Source organism: Bos grunniens, chromosome 22 (assembly GCF_055505025.1).
Source record: "Bos grunniens cultivar Pamir isolate PY7600 chromosome 22, Bosgru_T2T1.0, whole genome shotgun sequence".
Classification (NCBI taxonomy): domain Eukaryota; kingdom Metazoa; phylum Chordata; class Mammalia; order Artiodactyla; family Bovidae; genus Bos; species Bos grunniens.
Window position 1 is genome coordinate 37,316,696 of NC_141186.1, and position 26,953 is coordinate 37,343,648.

The 26,953-nt window shown below is 44.9% G+C and overlaps 1 protein-coding gene across 1 annotated transcript in view; it reads left to right on the plus strand.

Moving 5' to 3' along the window:
• Positions 1-4,708: 4,708 nt before the first annotated feature.
• PRICKLE2 (prickle planar cell polarity protein 2) overlaps positions 4,709-26,953 on the plus strand; it is a 392,599-nt gene continuing 370,354 nt past the window's right edge. The window contains exon 1 of the mRNA XM_086367032.1: positions 4,709-4,796. The gene's annotated coding sequence lies outside the window, so the exon portion shown is untranslated. The remainder of the gene's footprint in view (positions 4,797-26,953) is intronic.

The window sequence follows — 26,953 nt, forward strand, 5'->3', positions numbered from 1 at the left end:
AGTCCCTCGAGGAGCATTTCCTGTGATTGCTCAACTACATTCTGGACTAGACACCAACAGTTAAGAGCCCCAGGCCTTGTGAAGTTAAGATGAACTCAGTTTTCACTTAATTGGTTAGACTTTGCTCTGATCCATTTGTCTTTGGAGTTCGACTTTTAATGTGACTGAGCAGCGCTTAGAAATGGAACGTCTATGGCCTTTCCACTGGAGCAGCCATCCCCATTCCGTCAAGGAAAGGTCAGGAAAGGGGTGCTGGGCTCATTTGCATTCCCCCGACCTCAAACTTGGACCTGAAATAAAAAGTCTTTGTCCAAGAAGAGAGCCAAGCTCTTCACTCAGCAGCTGTTTGGTGCAGAGACCTGCAGCTTTCAGGAAGCCCTGTGTTGTCTGAAGTCAAGTTTGTTTTCCATCTGCCCCCAGGTATTAGTCCACTTAGGAAATAAAGTGTTAAAAGCAATTGCTTGACCAGTTTGGGCTAACCCAGGCTTTGGCAAATCCTTGCTTCTTGTACAATTTACAAAATATTTCCTTTGTAGTTGTGCTTGAAGCCCAAGTGGGACTAAAGGCTTTAACTACCAGCCTGCACATTTCAAAGTGATTTCCACATCAGGAAGCCATTGTCAGCTTCCCCAAACATTTAATTGGTATAGGATGTGAGCAATTATCAAAGGCCACACTTCTGTTCTGAGTCCCAAGCCATCAGCTCAGGTAGGAGCTGGTTTTCAGCAAGGATTTCCATTTCTGCCTCCTTGTGTGCGTTCAGTCTGTATGGCTCCATTTTCCTGTGGAATAAAAGGTTTCCTTGGTAATGAAAAAGCGTTATAATCATCCCCAGGACCCAAAAAGGGGAGTTGGCTTGGCAGCCACAGACCAGAGAACACTCTGTTGGCATAAACTCACCAAGAAACAGCATCACAGTCTTTGCAAGTGTGTGGTGGTGAAGAGTACAGTTTCTAAAATCTGGACAAATTGCTTACTTCTCTGAACTCATTTTCCTTATTTGTAAATCAGAGTAATAATGACATCGACCTCAGAAGACAATTCAAGGGTTAAATGACATAGTGAGCAGCAGGCTTCTAGAGCAGTGATGATGGCCCTCAATAAAGGAAGGGAATGACATCCTCCCCCTGCCTTCCTGCCTCCACCATCACCATCACCCTCCCTCTCATCATCAACGTCTTCCACTACGAGTACTTTTTTTTTTTTGGAAATGATACAAAACCCAGAAATTATAAAGAAGAAAATTTACCAATTTAACCACATAAAAGTAAAAACTTTAGATATGAAAAAAAAAACAAGCAAACCCATAAATAAAGCCTACAGATAAATTACAAACTGAGAGGAAAATATTGGCCAGATGAAGGCATTATTCTCATTTACAAACATGATGAGCAAAACTGTTTTAAATAAAGTGCTTACTGAAGAAAAAGGAAGAACACACTAAAGAACAAAAAGGATGAGTATAAAAGGAAAATGAAAAAAAGTGTTTAAGAGATGCAAACAGGCAGTTAGTTTAAGAAAAGATTTTAGATGACAAGCAAATGCAAACTGCCCAATTTAGTTAATAAACCAACAGAATATAAAACATCAATGAGAATCTTTTCATCTATCCACTGAGGAAAAATTAATAATACTCAGAATTTGCCCAAGTGTTCTCTACTTCTGCACTACTTTTCGGCAGAAATTTTTAAAATTATATATTTACTTATCTCTCTACACCAGGTCGTAGTTGCAAGCATGCAGGATGTAGCTCCCTGACCGGGGATTGAACCTGGGTCCCCCACGTTGAGAGTGCAGAGTCTTAATCACTGGACCACCAGGGAAGTAACTTAGCAGCTGATGCAGGATAAATTGCGGAAACGTCTGGAGGGTAACTTAGTAAATCTCAAAAGTAGCACCGTACCTTCATTAGTAACCTGTAGTTAATAGTTTCATATTTAAAAGTTTCTAAGAGAGTAGCTCGCCCTCTGGTGATGGATGCTAGCTAAACGTGATCGTTCCACAATATATACAAATGTTGAATCATTATGTTCTACATTTGAAACAAATAGAAGATGTCCATTTTATCTCAATTTAGAAAAAGAATCGGAGAAAGCAATGGCACCCCACTCCAGTACTCTTGCCTGGAAAATCCCATGGACAGAGGAGCCTGGTAGGCTACTGTCTATGGGGTTGCACAGAGTCGGACACGACTGAAGCGACTTAGCAGCAGCAGCAGCAGAAAAAGAACGCTTTCCTAAAGGTATACCTGGACTAATACATGTGTAATACAGCTTTATATAGCAGAAGTCTTGGAAACCACCTAAATGTCCAATAATAATAGAATAGTTAAATGAAGTATGGTAAATCTATATAATAATGATGTATTATATAGTTGATCTGTGTCTATCTATTTACCTATCCATCCATTTGTCACCTATTGCTGCATAACAAATCACCCCAAAACTTAATACACATCTGTTTGATGTCACAGCGCCGTCTGAGGATCAGGAATGCAGGTGTGCTTAGCTGGACCCAAGACCTCTTCAAGGCCTCTTACAGGCTACAGTCAGGGTTGCGGTATCATCTCTAGGCTGACTGGGGAGGGATCTGCTTCCAGGCTCCCTCCCATGGTTGTTCTCAGGATGCAGTCCTTTGCAGGCTGTTGGCCTGCCCTCAGTGCCTTGTCCAGTGACACCTCTCTAGGGGAGCAGATGACGTGGTAACTTGCTTCAGTAGAATGAACAAACTGAAAGAGCCAGAAAGAGAATGCCAGTAAGAAGGAAGTCTCAGGGCTCTTACCACCTAATCTCGGAGGTGACTTTCCCATCCCTTTTGCTATATTCTGTTCATTTGAAGCAAGTTGTTAGCTAATTTCAAACATGATTTCCCACTCCTAAATTCTTCAGATATATATATGTATATAAAGTGAGGACATTCTTCTCCTTAAATGCAATGACTTATTACACCTGACATAATTCAAAGAATTCCTTGTTACTACCTTAGATCCTGTCTCCATCTGAAAATGTTTCCAGTTGTTTCAAAAATGTCACCTTACAGATGGTTTACATATCAACTAAGATCCATATAGTGGATTTTGCTAATAATAATTATTATTATGCTATCTTTTAACTGTCTTTTCATCTAAACCATTCACCCTCCCTTTTTTATTTCTTTTTCACCTTCCGTGTTTTCATGCCACTGATTCATTGAAAAGAAAGGAGATCAGTCGTCCTACCCCCTGGGTTTGTCTGAGTGCTTTCTCATGACTTCTTTGGACTTGTTCCTCTCTCTCCTGTCATTCCTATAAGCTACAGATTGGATCTAAATACCTATATTCAGGGGGACTATTCCATAATTGATGCTGTATGCTCCATATTCTACTTTACTAGGAAGTACATATGGCTTTTGCCACTGCAAATGATTTCATAATTGATCAGAGTTGTCTTGTTTTTAATTATTATTGGAGTATAGTTTATTTACAGGGTTGTATTAATGTCAGGTGTATAACAAAGTGGATTAGTTATACATATATCCTCTGGTTTTTTTAGATTCTTTTTCTAGTATAGGTCATTACAGAGTATTGAGTAGAGTTCTTTGTGCTGTACAGTAGGTCCGTATTAGTTATCTGTTTTATGTATAGTCATTTGTATATGTCAGTCACAGTCTCCCAATTTATCCCTCCCTCACTTTCTGGTAACCATAAATTTGTTTTCTATATCTGTGACTCTACTCCTGTTTTGTAAATAAGTGCAGTTGTACCCGTTTTTTAGAGTGGTCTTCTAAAAATCTTCACGTCATTCCTCTGCTTAACCCCTTTCACATTTAGCATAAAATCCCGGTTCCTTACTGTCATCTGGCTCCGGGCTGATTCTCTCCCCATTGGTCCTTGCACCTCACTCACGCTGAGTTATTGTCCCTCAAACTTGCCAAACTGTTTCTCAGCTTGGACCTTTGCAGTTACTGCTTGAACACTCTTCCCCTAGAACTTTTACCTGGCTAGTTATTTCTCACCCCTCGCAATAGCCTGCCTTTCCAAACCACTCTCTAAGCTATAACCCCTAGTTTGTTCTCTTTTGGCATTTTTCCCAACCTGAACCAATGTCATCTTTTTTAGCTTGTAGGTTTCTTTATGAGGTTTTACCTGATTTCCCGTACTGGAATGTAAACTCCATGAAATCACAGACCTTGTCTGCTCAGATGCTCAATAAATATTTGTTAAGCAGATAAATGAACCTTATCAAGGTAATTTATGTTAAGAAACAGCCTCTAAGACACCTACCTGATGAGAATAAATATAGCACCGTGTGTACCTCTGGGTATCTGGGGGGTTGGGGGGTTTTGTTTTGTCTCATTGTGCTGCTGTTTTTGCAGGGGGTGTATGATGATTTCTTACCATAGATCATGGCTATTCAAACTGTGGCCCATAGATCAGCAGCATTGCCATCACCTGGGAGCTTGTTCAAAATGCAGAATCTTGGGCTGCAGCTCAGACCTACTGAATCAGAAGCTACATTTAACAAGATAACCCAGGTGACTCGTGTGCATTTTAAAATTTGAGATGCCCTGGTCTAAAACCCTAGTCTCTTCTATTTTTCTTCCTTCTGTTTCATCTTATTCTCCAGTTCTACCCAACCACCCTCATTGGTAATCCCTAATGGCCCATCCCCAGAAGCAGCTTCCGGTGCCTCCTGAAATATTTACCCAAAGGCTTATCTCTCCAGGCTCCTTCCCTCCGGATTTCATTCTGTTTATAAATATTGAAGCTGAAATGTAAACCACTTTGAAACTCTTCTCCTGAAGGCCTGCATGTCCTGGTAAGTCTTTACATTTGCAGATATCTATTGACAAATCTTAAGCAAATGATTTTAAATGTTTCCACAGGCATCCTGAGTTTAGCATTTCCTTTCATCTTGCCTGGTTGCAGATTGAGGCTAGGGTTTATTTTCAAAGCTTGAGGAATTAATAATATTTCTTAAACCTGGGTTACGGGCACACCCCACCACACCATGGCAATGGGATGTCGTCTCATGCAGCCTGGTTGCAAAGCCTGGGTCCTTAACCTCTGTGACAGCGATGGCCGCAAAAGTTGCTTTATGGAAGTGCCATTTTTTTTGTCCATTCACTTAGGTATTCACTCTTTTGAAAGGCGTGTGAGGGTATCGGCATGGCATAGAGATGTGGATGTCAGACCATCACTAGAGGAGCTGAAATAAGTACAAAAGTAACCTTATGAGATTGAGTCGTGTAAGTGGCATCAGGTACTCATTGAGTTCAATGGAAGACTTCATGGAGGAGACAGCAAGTAGAGATGCCTTTGAAGAGCAGAGGCCCCAGGAAATCATGGTCGCAGGACTGTCACTGAACACTTTCATTTGACTTTATTGAGGATCTTGGCCATCTTTCATACTGTCTCTGGGCTTTAGTCTCTCAGAATATATTAAGAACCTGAGAATCATATAGGATCTAGGGGCAAAGAGGATTAACCTCCACTCACTCAATAACTTTTTCCTGATCATTTACCGTGTGCTTGATAGAGCCCTAAGGACTGAGAATACAGCAGTGAATTAACTTGCAAAATACCATTCTCGTGGAGCTTATATTCTAATGAAGGGGTAAATGAGACAGTGACTGAAGTTCTCTATGGTTTGGGGGTACAGAAAAGACTTCGGCAGTATTGGGTTGGCCACTAAGTTCATTCGGGTTTGGCCATTACATCTAATGGAAAAACCCAAATGAACTTATTGAGTGGCACAAGGTATCTTGGTTTAGAAATTAATGATTGCTTTATTAAAGTCACATGTTAAAAAAAGCAAATGTTTAAGCTCAGCTTGTATATCTACATCTAAAAAAAAAGAGCCATCTTTTTTTTTTAACTTTTATTTTTGTATTGGGGTATAGCTGATTAACAAACAATGTTGAGATAGCTTCAGGTGAACAGTGAAGGGACTCAGCCATGCATGTACATGTATTTCTTCTCCTCCAAATCCCGCTCCCATCCAGGCTGCCACATAACACTGAGCAGAATTCCATGTGCTATACAGTAGGTCCTTGTTGGTTATCCATTTTAAACGTAGCAGTGTGTACATGCCTAGCCCAAATTCCCTAACTTTGCCTTCCTTCCTTCATTTTCCCTGGCAACCGTAAGTTTGCTCTTGAAGTCTGTGAGTCTGTTTCTGTTTTATAAGTAATTTCATTTGTATCATTTCTTTTTAGATTTCACATGTAAGGGATGCCATACAGAATTTCTCCTTCTCTGTCTGACTTCACTCAGTATGACACTCTCTAGTTCCATCCATGTTGCTGCAAATGGCATTATTGTTTTTATGAGCTATCATTTTTGAGGGCATTTGAAAAATCTTTGATTGCATTTGAAAATTTAATTAAGCTATGTTGATAAATTCTGTGTGTTCAATTTTTTAGTAGCACATTTGTGTCCTTGACACATCCTCTTAGGTGTTAAGTCATTTTTATAAACCTGTTAAATTAAACTAATAGGATGATCTTTAAATTGTCTTAAATGTTCTAACACTTTATATACTTTTAGTAAGATTTTTAAATTAAAATCCTAAGTCATGATCAGTTATAACTGAATTGCATAGTTTAAATGGGTATTACTATGCTGATCTGTTCAATCTAATAGACAAAATAAGCACATAAAATAAACATTTTACTGTTAAAATATTCAATATATAAATATTAATGCTATGGACTTGATTCTCTTAAACATTTTTATAATTAATCAAGAATTCCTAAGGGTTGAAATACACTTAACCTTTAAGGAAATAGTAACATCAACCTCTTCTGTTTGGGAGGTTGCCTTCGGGTTCATTGAGTTTAACAACCATGATGCAGCCAGATCTTTGAGGTGTCACCTGCCACCTGAACCCCTTTTCCAGAATTGTCTAAAGGAAAAGTCCATGACTTCACCTGTATCCCTAAAATTCACGTGTAATCCATGACATTTCACCCAGATGAACTAGCTGTTGGTTTTTGCATTTCTTTCTTTCACTCTATAAGCAAGTCCATCTATTCCCAGGTCTAATAGACACATGTACTTGACCAGAATCTGGCTTTTTTCCCCCCATGGTTCTTTCAGACTTCTGATTAAATTATAGGCATCTCTCAGCATGTTGTGGGATTTTTCAAAGCAGTGTCCAAGATCATTCTATTGACAGGATGTACAATTTGTAAAGAAGCAAGGTAAAAGAGAGGAGAGGAGTTTGAAAGTGATGAGAGGTGATGTTTTCTAGGGTGGTCAAAGATGGCCTCTCTGAGGAGGTGACACAGACCAGACACTGAACAGTAGAAGAGACAAGGCCATGTGGCTCTCTAACAGGTAGAGAGAATGGTGGATGCAAAGGCCGTGAGGTTGGAGCAAAGACTTGGAGCATGGAGACTAGGGGGTTCAATCTATATGAATGAAGGGAGAGTGGGAAGAGATGAAATCAGAGAGTGGAGGGCAGGATGGGGAGATGGGGACAGTTGATACAGTACTTTATGGACCAGACCAGGATATGGATCCTAAATTCCATTCTGAATGAGCTTGGAGTATATTTGACCTGACTTAGATTTTAAAAAGCTTTCTCTAGCTTCTGGTAGGTGTTCGCATTTCCTGCGGCTACATCATTCCAGTCTCTGTCTCCATCTTCAAAGGAGCCTCTCTCTTTCTGTGTCTTCTCTTCCATCTCTCATTTAGGTTTGCTATAAACTGAATTTTTCTATAGCTCTAAAGTTCACATACTGAAACCTAATCCCTAATATGATAGTATTTAGAGAGGGGATCTTGGAGGTCATTAGATCATGAGGGTGGAGGCCACATGAATGGGATTAGTGCCCTCATAAAAGAGACCCCAGAGAGATCCCTGGCTCCTTCTGCTGTGTGAGAACACAGTGATAAGAGAGTGTCTATGAAACTGCTAGGAAGTGGACTCCCCCTAGACACCAGACCTGCTTCCTTGATGTTGGACCTCCAGCCTCTAGAGCTGTGAGAAAGAAGTGTTTGTCATTCATAAGCATCAAGTCTGTGGTGTTTTTGTTGTAGCAGCTAAATGGACTATAACAACATCCAACCCAGATAGTCCCAAAAGATCTTACATGGAGATCCTTCAGTTAATTGTATCTGCCAAGACCTTTTCTCCAAATAAAATCACAGTCACAAGTTCTGGGATTTAAGACATGGGCATGCATATGCATGTGTGCTCAGTGGTGTCCGACTCTTTGTGACCCCATGGACTGTGACCCTCCAGGCTCCTCTCTCTGTGGAATCCTCCAGGCAAGAATACTGGAGTGGGTAGCCATTTCCTCCTCCAGTGGGTCTTCCCAACAAGAGGATGGAACCTGGATCTCCTGTGTCTCCTGCATTGCAGGTGGATGTTTTAGCACGGAGCCATGGAGGAAGCCCATGGACACCTCTGTTCTTGAAGGGCACCATTCAACATACTGCAGTAGGCTAATGTTGCAGACACGGGAAAAGATACAACCCATTGCCACACTCACGTATCTGTTCATTAAGTCAACAAATAGATGTTGAGCACAGACTAGAATAGGAAGGCCCATGCCTGGCATTGCAGACACCAAGGTGAGGTGACTATAGCAGGCAAAAGCCTTACAAAGCCTTATAAGGGGAACAGGATATAATGGATTCAGCTCCCCTTGGAGTGCTCATGGAGTTCTCTTATACATTGCATTATTTTATTCTCCCAGTTCTGGGAAGTAGATCTTAGTGTTTCATGTATAGTCATGAGCGTGGTGGCTCAGAGAAGTGACTTGCACAGACAGATGGTTAATAGGTGGTATAATCAGGATTTAAACCCAGGTCTGCCTGGCAGTGACAGATGGCGATGCCAACTCCACAATAAACACACTGGGAACACCGCACGTGCACATCGTTAAATGCTGACTCCTGTGGCACTGAGTTCCAAATGGATGTAAATGAATTATAGACAGTGACCCCATTTAAATATTACAAGGGAGAGTATTCTTGGCATCTTCTGGTCAACCCTTTCTAGGAAGCACTGGCTCTTTGTTTAACATTTTATAGTCTGCTAATCTAAATGTATAAGACTCAGATTTTCTTAAAGTTCAGTGGTCTCAGACACTTCTGTTCTGGGAAATAACACGAGAGTGATAAAATGCATCTTTGTCTGGGTCCCAGGAATCCAAGCCCTGTATTTCCCTCAAAGTGATAACTTCAAAATGTGTGGCATCTGAAAAACAACAACAGTCTCTGTAGTTGGTGCAGTTAGATTAAGCACAGAGTTGCCACCCTTTGTGTGCAGACAGACCAAGTATAGACATGTGGCTTTCATTTATACTTAAACCCTGGTAAGGCTTTTTTTTTTTTTTTCCCCTCTCCTTTTTCTGCTCTAGCTTCTGGAACAGTAGGATGGCAGAAGGCAAGATGGGGTATCTTGCAATGCCACCTCCGAGCTGAGTGACCCCGGGCACATTGCTTCCAATGTCTGAGCCCCAGTTTCCCCATCACTAAGGTGAATATTTATTCCAGGTGATCTTTGAAGTCTCTTCTGGCTCTGAAATGTTTTAACTGTGAGGCTAAATATTTAGTGGTAATTATATTTGCTAGAATGTGTGTTCCATATAGCTAGGCTTAGTTTACAGTTTTTATTAGACAGATGAATGAGGTTAATAAGAATGGGTAATTAAAAAAAGATTGAATTCGCCGAAGGCATTCTGCTATGAATTTAATTATGAACCGTATTAATTGCATCACTCTAAGACTTGAAAGTTGTGCAGTTGCTGGATGCACACAGTAAGGGGCAGTTTTGCCTCAAGCTGACCTCAGCTCTAGTATCAGAGATGTGGAAACAGTCACTTTCTAGCTGTGGAAAGAAAGAGAATACAAGACAGCTGGGCAGTTGGCATAATCATTCTCTTCCCTTGTCTTTGGCAAATTAAGGTACCTACAACAGGCAAGAAATATACATTATAAAATATAGCTCTTCCAGTATCACCTGCGGGGTGCTCTAACTATGCAGCTGCCGCTAGACTGTGTGACATCTTCATTGGAAATTAGCAGAAGATACCCCTTTTCAGAGTTCACAGCTCCACAAACAAACAGCTTGGTGAGTAGCGAGTACATGTTTCTGACCAGGGTATGGCTTAGCAAGTGGAGCTTGGGATGAATTGCAGTCTCTACTGGCCTCCTCGGTTAAGTGTTTGTGCCGTGCACACACTGCCCCCATAGAACAAGGCAGCCCTTCCTGGCTCAATCACTTAGTTTCTTTCTACTACTCTCAGAAAGTGACCTGTCTTTATTTTTTTAAATCCCACTACTGTTGCATTTGAGGTTACAGTAAAAGAGTGTAGAGCACTTGAGTATCTTAGGGTAGGAGGGAGAACGGCATCTTTGAGAAACGGAGAGAAAAAAACCATTGTGGTTGAAATTAGCAAACAAGGGAGATGAAGCTAAGAGACAAGGGTCTAGAGAGGGACAGGAGTCATTCTGTAATCTCTAGGCCATTTGTTCCAAAAACAGTGTTCCAAAAACCATTCTGACTGGTTTAACTATTGAAGAGTTCAAACAGATGAAATTGGTTCCTTTGGAGAAGGTGAATTAGAGGAATCAGAGGTTTGGACCTTTGGTACCAAGAGTTGCTGGTAGCTTGGACGACAGTAATGATGGAGAAGGGTGGATGACTTTTAGAGATATTTGTTAAGTAAAATTGTGTGGAAATGATGATGAATGGTCTTGGGGTATCAGGAATGATTCCAAAGGTAAGAATACCTAACATAGCATGTCCTTGTGCCAGGCACTGTTCTGAGTGCTCCATGTACATTAGCTCATTTAATCTCTGAAGGAGGGTCTGTTGGTTTCTTCACTTTGTAGAAGAGGAACTGAGGCACAGAAAGATGGAATAACTTGCCCCACATTCCACAACAGAGTTGAGATTTGAGCCCACAGAGTCTGAGGTTTAAATCCTTGCTCTAAAACAATAGTTCTTAATCCGGACAGTTTTGCCCCAGGGGACACTGAGCAGGATCCAGAGGCATTTTTGGTCGTCACACCTCAAGGATAGAGGTGCCACTGTTATGTCATGGAGAGAGGCCAGAGATGTTGCTCAAAACCCTATAATCACAGGACAGCGGTTATCTAGCCCTGCATCCCCAGTAACACAGAGGCTGAGAGCTTCTGCTCTCTCCACTGTGTCACAGCACCCCCTGAGGACACTGCCTGGGCTTGTCTTAGCCGATTCACCAAGAACCTGGAAGAGCAACTTGAAAGGGGCTGTGAGTTGTTTTTTGGACATATCCAGCCCAAGCTCTTGAAGACACCTCAGAGGAGATGGCAAGTCGAGCCCACCAGTCGGGTGCTTGCCGGGCTCTGACATCCGCAGGAGGAGCCCGGCGTTGCTTAGAGCAGGCTTCTTCTATTCCTGGATATTGGAGACCCCCAAGTACCTTACATATATCATCTTGTATCTGTTTGTTTATGCCCCTACCCTTCTCTAGAAAGATGTAAAGCTACTTAAAAGGATAAGGAATAAAGTACAGGCCATAAAAGATAGAAGTGGGTCATGGACATGAGGGTGGAGGCATAGGTTGGAGCAGGAAGGAGATAGAAATGGACCCTGTCCACATCCCTGGCTGCTGCAGGACTGTTTTGGGGGTTCACTGGACACCTTTCTCTATCTCCCTGCCCTCCTTGTCCTGTCTCCTCCAGATGGATCCCAAGTCTCATCGTGTGGCCTCTCTGTAGCTGAGAAGCCTGGGTGTGTGTACTGTCTTTAAGTTTCTGGTACATAGTAAGTGAAATTGCTTAGTGTCCAACTCTTTGCGACCCCATGGACTGTAGCCTGCCAGGCTCTTCCGTCCATGGGATTTTCCAGGCAAGAGTACTGGAGTGGGTTGCCATTTCCTTCTCCAGGGGATCTTCCCAACCCAGGGATTGAACCCGGGTCTCCTGCATTGCAGGCATACGCTTAAGAGACTGGTACATATTTGCTCAGAGACTCTCTGGGGACACACTTCTGAACAAAACACAAACCTTCCCCTCACTGGGCTGTCTTTCTAATGGCGGAGATCAAGCAACAGGGCAGGCATTTGCTGCAAGGATTCTTGGTTTGGGATTTTGTTACCAGATAATTTAATATAGTAGTTTCAAGATGGCATCCATGCTATATAGAAAGAAAGAAAAAAGGAGTCAAGAAAGAACGATGAGGGAAACCTGGTAGCTTCTCTGAGGAGATGGCACAAAAGCTGCAGTCTGAAGAAAGATCCAGCCCACACAGAGTGAGGCGGGGCCTTCTAGGGTGCTGAGGGAGCAGTCGGGGTGCATACCTCTGTGTGGGAAAGGACCGTGGCCTTTGGGAGACACACAGGAGGCCAGGGGGTCTGAAGCATGGTGAGGGAAGGAGGCTGCGAGAAGAGACGGGAGGAAAATGGGCCAGGCATGAGGGGCAGAGTAAGGAGTACGGGTGTTATTCTAAGGGCAGTAGGGAGCTCTGGAGGGATTACATGGTAAAGATCAACAGCTGTTTCCAAGCATCTGCCTCCCCGCCATCGTCCTCATTAATAAAACCCACAGCATTGAAAACTGGGTTCATGGCTGCCTGGAATAGAGAAGAGTTTCCCCAGCCTCTTCCGTAGCTATAGTCAGGTGACTTAAATTCTAGCCCCTGGAATGTCAGCTAAGGTGGTGTTTGCAACTTCTTACTCCTCTTCCTCTTTTTATTGGTAATTAATTTTCTATTTCTTTATTTAAAAAAATTTATATTGCAATATAGTTGATTTGCAACATTGCATAAACTTCTGTGGTACAACACAGTCGATCAGTTATACATATATCCACTCATTTCTGGATTCTTTTCCATATAGGCCATTGCAGAATATTGACAAGAGTCCCTGTGCTATACAATAAGTCCTTATCGGTTATCTTTTTTGTCGTGCATATACGTCAGTCCCAATCTCCCAGTGTATCCCTCTCTAGTACACCTGCTTCCCCTGCTGGTAACCATAAGTTTATTTTCTACATCTGTGACTCTGTTTCTGTTTTGTAAATAAATTCATTTGTACCATTTTTTTTTTAGATTCCACATATAAGCAGTATTATGCATTCGTCTTGTCTGACTTATTTCACTCAAGATGACAGTCTCTGGGTCCATCCCTGTTGCTGTAAATGGCATTATTTTGCTCTTTTTTATGGTTGAGAAATGTTCCATAGTATATAACATGTACCACATCTTCTTTATCCTTTCCTCTGTCTTTGCACACTTAGGTTGCTTCCACGCCACGGCTATTGTACATGGTGCTGCTATGAACATTGAGGTGCATGTATCATTTCGAATTCTAGTTTTCTCCCTATGTATGTCCAGGACTGGGATTGTAGGGTCATATGGTAGGTCTGTTTTAAGTTTTCTCAGGAACCTCCATACTGTTCTCCATAGCGTTGGTACAAGTTTACTTTCTCACCCACAGTGTAGGAAGGTTCTCTTTTCCTCACACCCTCTGCAGCATGCATTGTTTGTAGGCTTTTTGGTATGCAACTTCTGAGAAGTATCTTTGAAAGGAAGGAGTGCACTCCCCTCCCCAACCCTTGCTGCTCTGTGGAATGTAGATTCCACGGCTAGAGCCCTCATACCACCTTGGACTTTGAAGTGAGCTTAGAAATAGAAGCCAGGGATGATAGATGCTACCAGCCACACTGGGTCTGGATTCTGACCACTGAGCTGCCATGCCAGCCTTGGGCAGCCTGGTACCAGGTGCTTCTGTGTGAGAGAGAGAAATGTTTGTCTTATTTAAGACACTGTCAGTGTGAGTTGTCTGTCACAGTGGAACCTAATCCCAGCTGAGGGAGGGGTTAAAAGAGAAGGACATGGTTCTGTTTGTCACATAAGCAGCTCTCTTAGGCTTTTGTGCAGAGAGTGGATTAAGTGGCAAGAACCTGGAAGCGGGGAGCTGGGGTGGAGGCTGCTGCAAGTGACTAGGCGAATGAATGAATGTGTCAGTGAATGAATGAGTCAGTTCACAGGGATGCCTGCCTTCTCACCTCTGACGACCTGCTCTTCTTAGCCTTTTTGTTGCATTAGCAGGTGAGCCTTCTTCACAGGCTGTGTTAGGTGCTCAGGCTGCTATAACAGATTATCCTGGACTGGACAGTTAAGACAGTAGACATTTGTTTCTCACAGTTCTGGAGAATGTGAGTCCAAGGTCAAGGTGTCGGCAGATCCAGTCTCAGGGAGGGCCCTCTTTCTGGCTTGCAGGTGGTCCCTTTCTGCTTGTGTCCTCACACGATGAGGAGAGGATGCCCTGGTGACTCTCTTTCTTCTCCTTGAAAGATATTAATTCCATCAGTGTGCGGGGAGGTGGGGAGTCCACCCTCATGAACTCAGCTAAATCTAATCACCTCTCAAGGCCCCACCTCCCAATGCCCTCACACTGGGGGTTAAGGCTTTAATGAAGGGATTGTATGGGGCAGGGGTTAAGTGCAGAAGCCTACAGTTCTCCTCCTGTCTGTCTCTCCTTCACTTTCTTTTTTCTTTATTTATTTATGTTTGACTGTACCATATCTTTGGAGAAGGCATTGGCAACCCACTCCAGTACTCTTGCCTGGAAAATCCCATGGATGGAGGAGCCTGGTGGGCTGCAGTCCATGGGGTCACGAAGAGTCGGACATGATGGAGCGACTTCACTTTCACTTTTCACTTTGATACATTGGAGAAGGAAATGGCAACCCATTCCAGTGTTCTTGCCTGGAGAATCCCAGGGACAGGGGAACCTGGTGGGCTGCCGTCTATGGGGTCGCACAGAGTCAGACACGACTGAAGCGACTTAGCAGCAGCAGCAGCACCGGGTCTTGGCTGCAGCACATAGAGTCTTTATTTGTGGCGTGTGAACTCTGAGGTGTGGCATGTTCCCCAACCAGGGATCGAACCCAGCTCTCCTACATTGGGAACGTGGAGTCTCAGCCACTGGACCACCATGGAAGTCCTTTCCTTTCCTTTCACACAAGACATTTCACCTGTGATACTCTGGTCACCAAAGCAAGCAATTCTATGATACCAACTGGGTGTCCTACAGCGTTAAGTCAATTCTGATGCCATCTACCTGGAGATAGCATCAAATCCCACAGGTAAAGAGCTCAGTCTCAGAAGACTGCCCTCCCCTTCAGAGGCCAATTGCAGTTTCACACTACATACAACTTCTACCTAATTTAGCTGCAGACTGGAGGTTCCCACAAGCCCCCTTCTTGAGTCTGATTAATTTGCTAGATCAGCTTGTCGAACTCAGGGAAACACTTACTTATGTCTGCCAGTTTATGAAAGAACATGATGAACAGCCAAATGGAGGGCTACATAGAGTGAAGTCTGGGACGATCCTCAGCACAGGAGCTTCTGGTTTCCGTGGAGCTGGGGTGCATCACCCTCCTGACATAGAGGTGTGTTCACCAGCCTGGAAGCTTTCCTAACCCTGCATACTTTGGACATAATTTTGAAGGCTTTCTCTTGCAGGTATGATTGATCATTAACTCAATTTTTTACCTTTCTCAAGAGAATCGTAGGTGAGGGGGCCAGGAACTGAAAATTCCAAACTTCTCATCATAGCTTGGTCTTTGTGGAGCCAGCCCCCATCCAGGAACCAGCCCCACTCAGACTGGGTTCATTACATCATTAGAACAAAAGATATTCCTATCACCCAGGAAATTACAAGGGTTTCCCTGTGTCAGCAACTGGAGCCAAAGACCAAATATTAGAACAAAAGATGCCCTTCGTGTGTTTATCACTTAGGAAGTTACAAGGACTTCAAGAGCTCTGTGGCAGGAACTGGGGGAAGAGACCAGTGTATATTTTCTGTTATCTCACCGGGAGACACAAACATTCAATTCATAACACAGGCTGATTGAACTTCCCTCCTGGACAGAGGAAAGAGACTAGAAATATCCCAGCACCTGACTGATGAATTTACCTCCTTCTCCAAAAGAAAAAGTCCCCTCAAATAAGGGAAGGAAGGAGAAAAGGCATGCCTTTTCATGTTAACCCTGGAAGGGTACTTCAAGATCACTCAATTCCCAGTTCACAGATGGGAAAACTGATGCCCAGAGAGAGGAAGGGACTTGCCTGTGGCCACACAGCATTTCAGTGAAACAGAAGGTATAAAATATAGAGACTGGAAGAGGGTGTAAAAACCACATAGCCCCACCTTTTTATTCCCCTCATTTAGAAAAGGGGGGACCAAGGCCCAGAGAAGGGGGAGATTAGTGACAGTCAGAATTAGAACTCAGAACAAGGATGCAGTGATGGTGTAAGACCGGGCCCTGTGTTTGGAATTGAAGGCCTTCGTGTTGTGTCTTGAAATCTTTGATAATTTTGATGTCTGAATTTGTGTTTGTAAACTGAGTCTGATGGAACAATGGAGCTTGTACCAGGGGTTGGGAAGTTCAATTTGTGTGAAGTCCTGCCTCCCACCGCATCCCCAGGTGGGTTCTCAGCGCACCTTGCCTCGTGTCCCAGGACTGACCTATTCAGCCCCTCCCTACTGCTCTCCCAGCCCCATCCCCCTACCATCACCATCAGGGACTGGGACATAGGGGAGGGCTGCCGCGCACACCCCAGAGCATCTAGGGGGTTGGCGTGACCACAGCAATCCCCGCCCTGGGCTGGCAGCCACAGGGCTTTCACTGGGGAACCTGGTGGGAGTGAGTTGCAGCTGACCTGGATTGAGATGCCTTGTGCACCCTGGTGTCACCGATCCATCCCTGGGAAGGCCTCGGGGAGAGGAGGGTGCCTGGCTCCCTACCCGACTTCTCCAGGCCCTTGGCAGCTAATGGGCAAGCACGCACATGCCAGGCTGCAGGGCGGTCTTCTGGGTGCCTGTGACAGTGTGCGCTCTCCCCATGCCCACAGGATTAAATAACAAGCCAAAAAGCACTGTCCCCCAGAGAGACTGCCAAAGAGGGAGAAAGCTTTCTGTGTTAGTGCCTGCTGTTTGACTGAGGGGCCTGCATTCCCAGTTTGCACTGGGACCTCACGTTGGGTAGCCAGTCCTTTTCACGTTTCCTTTTTTGTGGGGATAGGGGCAGGTAGCCAGCCCTGACGGAACTTAAGACTGCCTACTCCATCAGCCTCCAGCTCTGCCTGGGCCGTGTTAGCTTTCTTACGGTCAGACTACTGTGTGCTCAGCCCCCTGAGCCCCCTTTTTCTGTATCACGTGTTTTGAAGCCTTGCTGGACCCCAGTGAAGTGAGTACGATTATTGTGTGGGCATGGGTGTGTGTTAAGTCGCTTCAGTTGTGTCCAGTTCTTTGCAACCCTGTGGACTGTAGCCCACTTATTAGATTCACTTTACAGGTGAGGAAGGGTAGGTTAGGCTGTGTCAGGCCAGGCTCCCTACCCACACAACTTGTCTACTTGTCCTGGCCTGGCCTCTGGGCAGTTGCAGGTGGGGGAAGGAAGGCACCACATCCAGGAGCTGCCCTTGCTGCCCCTCCTCCTCCCTGTGCAGGCCTGTGTGCCCCTCCTCTCCCTCTGCTCCCCTGCTCAGCACCTCAGCCTCAGCCTCCAGGGCAGGAGACCTTGCAACCCAGACCATCGTGTAACCAGGCAACCGTTCCAAGACACTGCTTTCCCTCCCTGCTCCTTCTGCCTTATTCAATATCTGCCAGGCGAGCACAGCTCCTGGGAGTATCTCAGAAGCATTCATAAGAAAGAAGGCTTGCTGGGGAGGCCTGCGGGGATATCTAATATTCATCTCTCTGCATCCTGCAACCCAAAGTCCTGAAGCTGCTCGTGGGAGATTCTGAGAGATGTGTGGGAATCCAGATTCAAGGGGCTGGGCCAGTTGGAGAGGGCATGGGCACTGGGGAAGATGGGGCAGGGAGAGGCTTTGTGTGGTGTTACGCTTGGTCCTCAGGTACTACCTGGATGCCCCTGGTTCCCTAGAGTGGAGGTTCAGATACCCTGCACTCTCAGAAGCAGCTCACACGGTCAGCCTTCTGCACCCATGAGTCCTCCCATATATAATCTGACGCCAGATGAAGGGGGTGACCAGGATTAATGGAGCTCCTATTGTATTTCCTGTGCCAGACAGGAGGGATGGAAAAACTAGCAAACTAGACCCAATTCCAATCTCACAGGTGGGAAGACAAAGGCTCAGATAGGCAGAAAAGCCTGAATCTGGCTGATGCCAGCGTCTGTCCTTCCCAGTGACCATGCTGCTTATATAGGAATAAAGGCATTTAGGAGTCATCTGAGAGCCAGCTCCCTTGTTGTACCGAAAGGGGAACTGACAAACAGGAAGGGAGAGTGTCTCCTCCAGGAACATCCAAATTACTTGGCTCCAGGGTCACACAGAATCGGACACGACTGAAGTGACTTAGCAGCAGCAGCAGCAGGGTCCTCTTGCTGTCACTTGAGCTCAGTTTCAACCTGTTCTTGGATTCGGTAACTGTTTAGAACTCCAACCATCCTTCTGTTTTCTAAAGTTGACAGCATTATGCCTGTGCTTCTGTGAATATGCATACAGTCCTGTAGTTTAAGGACAGCATAACATAGTTAAGACTCATTCCTGCCTCTTTAGAGCAGTGAGATTTGGGACAGTTGTTTCATTGTTTTTAGATCTCAATTTCCTCCTCTGTAAAACAGAGACAATAACAGTACTTACCTCATGAGATTATTGTGAAGATTAAATGAAATCATTTATGGCACATATTGGATACAATCTTGAATATTATTTAATTGTATCCAACTTGCATCACAGATGTTTTCAAACTCTTAACCAGATAAAGAATAAGGCTTATATCATATTCTTTATTTCTTTAGTGGTATCCCAAATGCCTACATAATGCAAAACAATAGATAATAAATGTTTGCTTACTTAGAGACATTTTGAAAAATCTAGAATTGAAGCCAAAGTAGACTTTGAAAACGACACCAAAATGGTAGAAAAAGTTGTTGTTCTGTCTTAGTTAAGACTGGACTTGAGCAGACTGTGCATCTCGACTCCTATTCTTTCTTTGGCCTTCCCCAAACCTCCAGCCTCCTCTCAGGGAAACGCTGGACACCTATCATTTCCTCTGTGCTGTGAATTTACGATCCAGGTGGTCCCTCTCCTAGGGCTGGTTTCATTCATAGTCTTCTCTGTGACTGTAGAGATTCTGTCATTAGAAAGAGAAGGTGTGCTGCAGTGGGGAGCTTATCACAGAGCCCAGGGCATGAGGCAGAGAGCTGGCTGGCTATTGGCTAAGCTTGACCACTGGGCTCTATTGCCCAGCTTCCCTTGCCACTAAATATGGCCACGTGATTGAGTTCTGGCCAGGGACTGGGTGAAGATGGTGAGTACAGCTACCAGAACTGGCCCATGAAGCCCTCAGTCTGTCCCCTTCTCCAGCCATAAGAGAAGAACATCTCCCATCCCCATCAGGACTTTACTGGAGAGAGGAGCTTCCATCACATCAAGTCACTGAGTTTAGGGAGGGAACTGCTTATCTGTTCTGGCATCTAGTGTTGCCTTACCTGATAGGGTCATGAGGCGAGGGTCACAAAAGGGAACTGAGTGAGCTATTCCCAGATGCGGTGCATGTGGGTGAGGGTTGGCTGTGCAGGAGGCAGGGCAGGGCTCAGGTCCTGCCTTTTTCATTTCCTACCCAGAGCTTTTTGTCCAAAGGCTCTGGGCAAGCTGTGAAAACATCTTTAAAGTTGAGACAGCCATCACTGCTTGATCATTCTCTTCTGAAGAGATGCCGGGAGAATCAGAGAGTGGGAAAGTAGGGCAAGGGTCCTTTGATTTCAGCCGAGTTTTTTTTTTAATTTTCACCTCACCTAAGAGCTTAGAGTTAAAAACTCCCTGAGGGAAGAGTTCTTCAAGCATTGCCATTTCTGGCCCTCTGTTTCTCGCTCCCTCCTTCCTTCCTTTCTCCCCTCTCTCACAGTGAATGTGGAAGCATGCAGCTTGAATTCCCGACTATATGACCTCATCAAGCTTCTCTGAGACTTCATTTTCACGGGTGTACATTGAAGATGATGCCATTTGTCTTGCTAGGTCCTTGTGTGGGTTAGTGGTGTCATGTCCAAAGAAAACACAGCAACCCCTCAGGGGAGAACATGCTCCTGCTTCTGTTCTTATGACTGTGTTTATGCCTCACATGATCTGATTCTGTATTTCTACCCCTTCACTTGGTGGCCATTCATTCAGTGCTTACTGTATGCCAGGCACTGAAAGGGAACACTGAGCCCTTGCTCTCATACAGCGTGCAGTCTGGCAGAGAGGTAGAGGTCACCTAAGTGAGTAGACACATAAAATAATTGCAAGTTGTAATAAATGCTAGAAAAGAAACAGGATGTTGAGATAAGAGTGAGGGGTGAGGGAAAGTGAGGCCCAAACTGAACGGGGCCATCAGGGAAGGCCTCTCTGAGAAGGTGCCATTTCTGTGGGCCCTCTGGGAAGAGAGAACAGCTGGTGTGAAGGACTTTAAGTGGTCAAGAGGCAGACAGGAAGCGGTGTGCCTGGAGCAGAGGGTGTGAGGGGCCAGGAGATAGGAGGGGCTGCCTCCTGCCTGACAAGCCATGGTATGGAAGGTAAATTTTAAAAATATTCTTCCCTGGTGGCTCAGATGGTAAAGAATCTGCCTGCAATGCAGGAGACTCAGGTTCAGTCCCTGGGTTGGGAAGATCTCCTGGAGAAGGAAACGGTAACCCACTCCGGTATTCTTGCCTAGAGAATCCCATGGACAGAGGAGCCTGATGGGCTACAGTCCACAGGGCTACAAAGAGTTGGACACAAGTCAGTGACTGAGTACAAAGCCATTTAAGTGTTTCGTAGCCTGAGTCACATTTTTACAACAGTAGTTCTTACAGTGTGGTCCCAGACTGGCAGCATCAACATCACCTGGCAACCTGTGAGCTCAGGCCCAGCCCAGAGCTACCGAATCAGCACCTCTCGGGTGGGACCCAGCTTTCTGTGGTTGAACAAACCCTTCCGGTGATGCCGATGCTGCTGGTCTCGACAGCAAGCCCAGGGGTTCTCAGTCCTGCCTGCATGAAGCATCCAGGCATTTCATGAGCTATAGATGCTGAGACGCCCCCCAGCCTCGAGACTCTGCCTTGGTCCCGGATCAGTATGTTAGTAGTTTGTTAATGCTATCCAAGGTGTTCCAGCAGCTCTGGCAGTGGGTCTGAGCTCTACTGGCCTGGGAGACTAGACTGGAGGGAGAGGGGAGAGGAGGCAAGAAGACCAACTAGGAAGGAGGCTGATGCAGAGGTCCAGGTGAGCAAAGTGGCCGCTTAGACTGGAATGGCATAAGAGGAGGTGGAGAAGCAGGATCAGATTTTAAATATATTTACAAGAAAAAAATTAACAGGACTCTCAGGTGGATTGAATATGGGATCAGGATGGTACTTCACGTTCAGCATCAGACTGAAGATAACTCTAGAGTGGTAGTTACGACCCTTTGCTTGTAGGTGGTCTGCAGCCAGCAGCCACTGGGAACAGGGGCTGATCAGTGAGCAAAGGAGTATGAAAAGGTGCATCTTCTCCATCTGTCCCACAGTGAAGAAGATCCAATTGCAGCAAGCTTCGAAAGCTCTGAGTTTCTCCTGAGTGCTAAGAGGGAACATGATGTGAAAGAACCTCTCCCCTCCTCCCTACCTCTCTTCCTTTCCCCCTCCCCACCCATCTTCCCCATCCCTGAAACTGCTGCAGTGGGATATTCTTGTTTTAGAGTCAAGTTGCTCCAGAATATTCACGAAGGACCACTTCGGCAAACACCCGCCTGGATTGTGTATCTGGATGTGACCAGCAGAGGGCGCTCTAGACTCGGAAATGTGCATTGCTGGGAGCGAGGCGAATCTTGCTTGCCGTTAGGAGAAAGTGATTCACTCTGAAAATCATATCTGTATGTACCAAACAGCCCCTGTAAACCACCAAACACTGTGCTAAGTGCTTTCTGTGTACTGTATCACTTAGTCCTCTTAGTTTTATAAGGTGGGTGCTGTAAGCAACCCCCTTTTATGTATGCTTAGAGAACATGAATGACTTGGCCAGAGCCTTTTAGCTAGTCACTGGCAAGACTGGGCTTGGTCGTCTAGCCTTTCTGAGTCCGAAGGTGTGTGGTCACTTCTCTGTCATAAGGGCCAGAAACCCCAGAAGTTCTTTCTTATGCTGCTTTCACTAACAGCTGGGGTGGGGTAATGCCCTTGGAAGGTGGCATCGCCTGAAAGAGCAGAGCCATGGCTCTGCAACTCACTTGCTGTGTGATGGTGAGCAAGCTACTTCGCCTCTCTGTGCTCAAGTTCTTTCATCTCTAAAATGGGATGAGATGATCTTATATACCCAGAACCTTGTGCAGCCCAGAGCGGGTGCTCAATTAATGGCAGCTTTTCTGCCTAAAATGATTCCACGGGCGGTGGAAAGAGCTCTGAAGGGTCTGGAGTAGCGATGTCGGCCGGCCCCTCTGTGACGTGTGTGTCTGCACTGGGCAGTGAGGTAGTCTGTAGCCACTTGATACATGGCTGATACAGGAACTCAATATTGAATTTTGTTTATTAGAAGAAATTTAAATAACCACATGCGACTGGCGACTACCATATTGCGCAGTGGCAGGTCTAAAATGTGTCTGAGATAAAAGTCTACGTGTCCTTGAAAGTCCCTCAGGTATTAAATAAAATTATCCACATTGAACATTTAGAGCCTGGCATCAGGCAAATGCTCAAGGAACTGAAATTTGTCCTAAGTCAACATAAAAAGATAAGAAAAGTCAAACAGCAAAGCCATGTTTTACATTTGACACATTTTGTGGAACGAGGTGCTTAGACTTTCCCAAGGGAAAGCTCTCAGTCAGAGTCCAGCACCCACAGGGGGCAGCCTGTTATTTTTCTCCACCTTTTCAAGCCAGAATTCTTTGAATATTTCTTCAACGTGTATTAAGTGGGCAAGAAGAACAACTTTTATTTTAGTTCATGGAGTGTATGTTGAAAACAAATTCCTTTTATTCATTCACTAAAGAAATCTTTCCTCCTTTTCTGTGCCCCTCTCTTGCAGTTTTATAAATCAGACAATAACATCTTCACTTTTTTTTTTAAGGTTTCTGTTTTAAATTTTTTTATTATTTATTTATTTGACTGTACCGGGTCTCTGTTGTGGCATGCAGGATCTTCACTTGTGGCACATGGGATCTAGTTCCCTGACTAGGGATTGAACCCAGGTCCCCTGCACTGGACTGCCAGGGAAGTCCCAAGGTTTTTAAAGGTTAAATATGTAAATTAAAAAATATACCTGGTCCCCAGGAAGCAACACTACATCACATATGTCTCGGTTCTAAAATTTCATCTGTTTAAGACTTTGTGTTTAAGCAATGGTCAGTTGGGAAATCTGGAAATTCAGTGGTTGGAGATTCCGTCTCATAGTGATGAGTGGCATGCATTTCCTACAGAGACAGGTCTGCCTTGATGGACACTGGTGTGTGTTTCCGCCTGAGGGTAATTTCTGCCCTGACGGTATTAGGGCCGGTTTGCTTCTAGCCAGCTGTGTAAGGAAACCAGAGTTGACGGGCACCTGATTTCTTCCAGAGAAGCCAGTGCTCCACAGGGACTAGCACGCTGGGCTGTTGGCCCGTCCCCTCGTCTGGCTGTGAGCCAGGGTAACTCGAAGCCCCCATCACTGGGGCGGCTATCTCTGCTCACAGGACTGGTTGTGCTGCATTCAGCGCCTTGCAGGTCCTTGCTTCCTTTCTCACCATCCTGAAGATTCACACACTCTAGGCACCCTAACTATTAATAGGTGCCCAGTTCCTTGAACAAGAGCTGTGGTTCTAGCCACACGCAGCCCAGTGAAAAGAGGCCTTTGGTCTGTTTTACTTTTACTTTCACTACATGTCCTAGCCCTTTAAGAACATAGAGGGTCCTCTGCCTGAATGACATGTTCCTTTTTTATTTTTTCCTGAACATGGCTTATCCCTAGTTTTGCCACCAAGGTCCCTGGAGATGGATTCCAGGTGTAAATAAAGAGACGCCCTCCTCATTGTGCCTTTGAATGAGGAATGGGAGGGATCAGTGGGTCCGACATCACTCTTCTCGCCTCTGTGTGTTGGCCCAAAAGGCTGGCCACCTTCTCCCGAGTCCCTGTATTGGCATTCCAGCAGCCCCAGTTGTTGTCAGACTAACATGAGGCCCAGTGCTATGTGCTGTCAAGGAGGGAAACCTCCACGGGGCTCCCAGAACCCGCTCCACCGTGAAGAGCTTCGTTCGGGTCTTAGCTATCCCCAGTGGAAATGGTAGTTTTCATCAAGTGGCTGAGGGTGGGTTTTCGTGTTCTCTTACAACCCCTTAATTTTTGAGCCAGCCTGTAACCTCAGCCCTTATCTACGCACTCCTCTGCAGTATCTCTTGATAAAAGCACTGCCTTCATCCTCTGGGTTGGCATCTTGGGTTCCCCCTTTCCCCTCTGCTGTGCCTGGTGGTGATAGTCTGTCGCAGGTGCCCTTGCCCTTTGGCATTCAGGTGGGGTCTTCTGATGCAGAGCCCAGGGGAGACTGGAGGGAGGAGAAGAGAAGGCCCCGTGGGGGTTTTGTCTGCCCATTCTTTCAAGGTCACCTTGGCCAGGTGTGCTCTCTAGACTAAGATCTTGGCTTCTCCCAGGCTAACCCCTCTGTGCAACTGTCAGTTCCGCTAACAGCTTCCTCCATTGTCGTTCAGATCCGGGACATGACCCCTTAGCTGCTCCCAGCCTTGAGTGAGTGCACTAGCCCTTATGATCCTCTGTGCCTGCACCTTTTTAGTTTTTTTACCCAAAGAAACCTTCCTCCAATTGTCCTAATTTGACTATGTCATCTACTGCCAGTAGGTCTCTGATTGACATAACTTCCTTTGGCATATATGTGCATTTTGTTTTTGCTGGGTTTATGTTCCTGGATGCTCTAGGAGCCTCAAAACTGAGAATTATTTCCTCCTGCAAACCTTGCTTGCATTCAAGATGTTTGCTGATTGTACCAAAACCTGAATATCTCAATTCCAGTCTCTTTCAAACTAACCATCCATCTGTCCTCCTTCCCCTCTCCCTTCCTGGATGTGCTGCATATAAATACTAGAGTCAGACTGTGCATGCTATGTGCTAAGTTGCTTCAGTTGTGTCCAAATCTTTGCAACTCTATGGACCATAGCCTCCCAGGCTCCTCTGTACATGGGATTCTCCAGGCAAGAATACTGGAGTGGGTTGCCATGCCCTCCTTCAGAGGATCTTCCCAACCCAGGGATCAAGCCCATGTCTCTTAAGTCTCCCTCATTGGTAGGCTGGTTCTTTACCACTAAAGACTGCCTTGGTTAAAATCCCAGCTCCTCTGTCTACTAGTTACGTGACCTTCTCTCTCTAGCCTCTGCTTTTCTTGTCTGTAAAATGCAGACGCTGCCTGGGTTGTGATGAGAATTGAAGGACATCTTTTGAGGCATCTGCATGTGGAGGCTGCTCTCTGTTGACTGTGATTGCTTCTATATCCAGACCATTCTGTAACCTCTGATTTCTTAACCTAGGTTTCCTGGGTCTGTCTTCCTTGTCCTTCTAGCTGGTAGATGACTTCTTCCTCAGCGCTATCCATGATCTTGAGGTGACCTCTGGATTCCTAATCTTTACAGAAATCCTTCACTTCCCTGCGCCAAGTTCAGTCAGAGAACACACTCTTACCTAATCCTTATAGTTGAGTTTACTGATTCCTCCCAGTTTCTGGTAAAGAATAACAAAAAAGAAGCTTTGAATTATATTATTTTTAGTTTCTCCTATGAAGTATGAGACATTCAGAATGCCTTAGAGGCATAAAGAGGCCAGGGATTTTTTTTTTTTAACACAATATGGGCCCAGCAGGAGGGAGAATTTCATAGCAGTTCTAGCAGGCTGGGAGAAAAGAGAAATACAAAGTGCTTCCCACGTGAGGACTATGTAAGTATCTGTGGTTTTGCAGTGGATTTGATCAGGATTGTAGAGGAAGCAGTTGAGACTAACGGTTAGCTCAGAGATTTAGGAAGATCTGTAGCTATAAATTCTCCATTACATAGGTGATCCATTGATGATTTTTTTATGTGCTGATGGTATGACTTTTCACCTCTAAGCTCCTGAGAATTGTAAGAACAGGATTAGGAAGGAGGTGTGTGCCCAAAATTCACCAAGAAAGAGTGGAGGACACACTTAGACCCCATCCACAGCTGAATGCGTTTTCTTGATGCTCTATTTCATATTTGTACTTTCTCAAGAGTCTCCCAAAATAGCAATTTATGCACATTTGTCTTCCCATTTAATTTTGCTGTAACAATAGTTGGAAAAACATAACCAGATGCTTTCTTTTAAAAAAAGAAATCAACACATTGGCATCAACATCAAAATTAATGCCCACTCTCCAGAAAGTCACTATTTCAGTTAATAATTAAGTTGGCAAACCCAGGTCTTAAATTCTGGGACCACACGGTGGGTGCGTAGGTAAGTTAGCGGCTGGACCCTGACCTAACCTCAAGGAAATTAGCCAGCTAAGCTGCTCTTAAGTTCCCTGGAAAAGCATACTGTAAGCCAGGTTTCTTATTTAAGCAATTAAACTTTACTCAAGTAAGAGATGAATCCATTCTTTTTTAAAAAATATCTTAATACATCACAGATGAAGTTAAAGTTCCCCTGGACCAGCACTCTTCATGATGCTGACCCTCTTAACTGAAGGTTCCAAGTTGGGGGTCTGTATTTCCTGAGCTTGTAGTTTACATTTTCTTACACGCATATGTACACATAGAAGATAAGTAACATCGTTGTATGTTTTCTCACAGACCATTTTCTCCTCACAGCCGGGACTCAAGGGAGAGAAGAATCCCTTGTTAAAACTGAGGCTGGGAATTCGGGACCTCCTTCTTCCCCTTGCATTTCCTTTGGCAGAAACCAAACGTCCAGCCTCCATACCCTGTGCTCTTTGCCCCTTCCTCCCTTCTCCTTTCCTGTATGTGGGTCTTTTTGCCCATATGTGAAATTTCAGGCATAGCCCAGGCAGGTAGGCAGTG